Source organism: Anastrepha obliqua, chromosome 4, assembly GCF_027943255.1.
Source record: "Anastrepha obliqua isolate idAnaObli1 chromosome 4, idAnaObli1_1.0, whole genome shotgun sequence".
NCBI lineage: Eukaryota > Metazoa > Arthropoda > Insecta > Diptera > Tephritidae > Anastrepha > Anastrepha obliqua.
This window is the reverse complement of record NC_072895.1, coordinates 123,648,105-123,651,791: the sequence shown is the minus strand read 5'-3', so window position 1 is coordinate 123,651,791 and position 3,687 is coordinate 123,648,105. Positions and strand designations below refer to the sequence as shown.

At 36.9% G+C, this 3,687-nt stretch overlaps 1 pseudogene; it reads right to left on the bottom strand.

Moving 5' to 3' along the window:
• Positions 1 to 381: 381 nt before the first annotated feature.
• Positions 382 to 2,112, bottom strand: LOC129244405 (protein aubergine-like; annotated as a pseudogene).
• Positions 2,113 to 3,687: the final 1,575 nt, after the last annotated feature.

Here is a 3,687-nt window from a genome sequence, read left to right as displayed (position 1 = left end):
GTTGGCGACACTGTTCCTTGTTGCACAGACTGAGATACCAAGAAAAGGTCATAATGTTCTGGAGGTTCCTTCTCATAATCAGAATACATTTTGTTTAACCTTTCCATCAAAAATTTCACTTCGGTGCTGAAAACTTGATACAATTGCCCACCACCGACTCCATCACGATTTGGGGATCTCCAGTAGGAAACTGATTGCTTGTGAATAAGATCCACTACGATCGTCACTAATCCATTGACATATAGGCTCTGCAATGCCCATACGCATTCCATTAGCTGCTCTTGTACACATTTGTACGACAAATTGAACTTCGCGTAAATTCCGTGATGGCGTAATCACGTACCACCTCTTAATGTCAACGTGTTTGTACATTGAATTATTTTAAAATCCTCGTGTCCAATCTGCAAATTCATTGCAATTGTAACGTTTTTTATAATAATCAACATACGAAATCTTTCCATCCTTGGTTGGAAATTTCGACTTGGACGACTGTTGGAAGTCCACGTCATTTATCCAACATGTTTTATTATTATAGTCGGTAAGGATTATTGTTCCAACGACTTCTCCTTTAAAAGCATCATGGTAGTCTGGTTTGCCGACGCAATCTCGTAAAATTTTGTATAACGTATCAGTGCGCATTACTTTATGAGCAATTTCTGCACATAAGAGAATGTCTTGCTCATGTTGTCGTATTGAAGTTTGATATTCAGGTCATAATTCGAGGTAAAAACTGTTCAGACAATGCTTTGCCTTCGGATCAAAGAAACTAAGCCCAACAAGTTCTAAATTCAGCCCTGCCATAGCACGACGTAAAATAAGATTTAGCACTTGTAGCTGCTGTGAATCAGCCACCTCCAATTGCCCAACGTGTTTAATTTTTGGATAGTTTCACCCTCACGATTTTTACGGGGGGAGGCACAGTACAAAGAAAAGCAGCTCTCTTCCAATCCATAAAATTGGTGGATATTCTTTGAATATCGGGGTTCGACTCCTCATAAGGAAGAGTGAATGAGTAAAAATATATACCTATATATATACAATATATAGAAATGGCACTTTAAAAGGCACATAAAAATTAATACAGATATTTTTTGGCACGTTGAAATAAAAAATAAATACAATAAGAATGACTCTCTCAACCCATAAAATTGGTGGATATTCTTTGAATATCGGGGTTCGACTCCTCATGGGAATGATGAAATTAATAGAGAGCTTTTAAGAAAAAGAATGGCACTTACAAAAAAATAAATAAATACAAATATTTTTTGCCACGTTGAAATAAAAATAAATACAATAAAAATAACTCTCTCAACCCATAAAATTGGTGGATATTCTTTGAATATCGGGGTTCGACTCCTCATGGGAATGGCACTTTAAAGAAAAAATTATAATAAAATTTTTTTTTTTTTTTTTAATATAACTATTATTAATACACAAAATTTTAATTAATTAATTGATACACAAAATCATAAAGTAAAACTAAAATAAAAAAAAAAGAAGAAGAAAAACAAATATTTTTATATGAAACAATTTCTTATATTTAAGAAAAAAGAGAGAAAGAAACTGTTAATCAAAAAAAGGAAAAAATACGCCAAATATATTCAAATAATCTAGGGCGTTGTAAATCGTACAAAAAAATATTTTTTTGCCAATATTCAAATAATGTAAAGCGTTGTAAATTGTACAAAAAAAAAAAAAAATATTTTTTGCCATATATGTAACGCTCCTCTTTTCCTAAAAGCCACTTGTTTTAATATAAACGATGAAATGCTTTTTCTCCCTTTTCCTTTCAAAGGATATTCTGATTAGGAACAAGTTGCTTTCAAGAAAAGAACACGCGCAACTGGCAATATTAACTTAAGACATTACAATAGTTTTAAAAGAAATTATTAAGAATATCTTTAAACTTTAAAATTCATTGCAAGATAGGTTAATGCTAATTTGAAAGTAAAATTAAAAATTTAAAAGAAAAATAGAACATGTTAAAATCGCCTAGAAGTTTGAAGCACTGTAATAGTTTTAGAACAAATTATTATATTTAAAAATGTCTTTAAACTTGAATCCTCAATTGTTACGGTGGAGCACGGTAGCGGCTATGTCATCAGCGGTCATTTTGAATTAATCCACGCTATTGACCTATAATACCTCGACACCGTATTGCAGAAGCTAAACAGCGTTGTGACGATCACAAATGACGTCGTCGATCGAAGAACCAGGGAAAGGCTCGAGCAGGATGTCCAAAACAAAATAGCTATTCTGAGGGAAGACGTGAACGAGCTGATACGCGCGTGCCAAATGGCTAAGGCTGGCATCGTCAATAGCAATCTCTCAAGCAAGGAAGAAGTTAACCAGCTTGTTGGCGAGATTGACATCCCTCCATACAGTAATGCTATTGAAGCCATCGAGTATAGCAAACCTTCGATCTACACCAACAACACGCTATTGCTGTACGTGTTATCTCTGCCTAAGGTCACGGAGGAAAGATTCAACCACCTTATCACACGAACTAATGTCCAGAAAGGCCATCGGTTAGAATTGACGTACAAAACTATCCTTATAAGCAAACAGGAGACGTTTGGCATAAGGGGAGACTGTTTGCACTTATCCTCAGCAAGGGTATGTGAAAAGAAATCCTTGGACCTGTTGCCGGAGGCTGGTTGTTTGGATCGTCTTCTCAAGGGCGGAGAAACAAGTTGTCCTTACCTGACAAGCAACGCATCTACCGTCGAAGTAATCAAAGATGATACTATTTTCCTGAACAATTTCGTTGGCAACATAAGTCCAGCATTACCACCTCAGGAGTTCAGGTGCTCCCACCAATCCTAACTAGCGTCACGAACCGCACAATGGCTATAAACCTCGATCTGGTACATGGAATAGCAATTGACAACTTGGAAATATTGAAGCACCTCAAGTCTGAGACGAATCGTTTTATATTATCCAAGGGATCAGGACTACTGTTACTTATGGTGATAATTTGGTTTATCTGGAGGAAGCTCATAGCAAGGATCCATCTACCCGAAATAAAGATCGAGAAACGCCCTTCGTCACCCGATCTGCGGGACGCAGATATTTAAAGGGGGAGGAGTTAAGGCGACTGCCTGACTGGCATGCGCATCAGATTGCACATGCGCTGCAGCGTTAGTATATAACCACCGCTGCACCATGTGAACCGCTATGTCAGCAAGTTAAGGCAGCTGCCTGACTGCGATTCGCTAGCAATGCATATCAGATGACACATGCGCTGCAGCGTTAATATATAACCGCCGCTGCACCGTGTGAACCGCTAGGTCAGCAATTTGTTAGATTAAGAATTAGCTTAGCTTAGGCATAGGAATAAATGGTAAAACCATTCTTGGTTCGGTACATAAAGAAATAACTAGGCATTTTTGATTGGCAGCAAAACAGGAGTAAGTATAACTTAACGGGCCAAGTGGTTGGCCCGCAACTTTAATTTTTTCAACGATGTCCTGCGGGACACGTTAACTTACATATCTTTATTTATTTGTTTATATTCTACAAATGTATGGTAAGACGTTTAGTATTTCCGTTGCACAAATTTAGAATGTAAATTACAAATTTGCAACTTGTTTTAGACTTAAACTAACATTAATATACAGTGTACTCTCCCTTAAGCGAGCGCGAAAGTGACAGAAAAATGTGTCCGCTTATGGCGGTGTCCGCTTA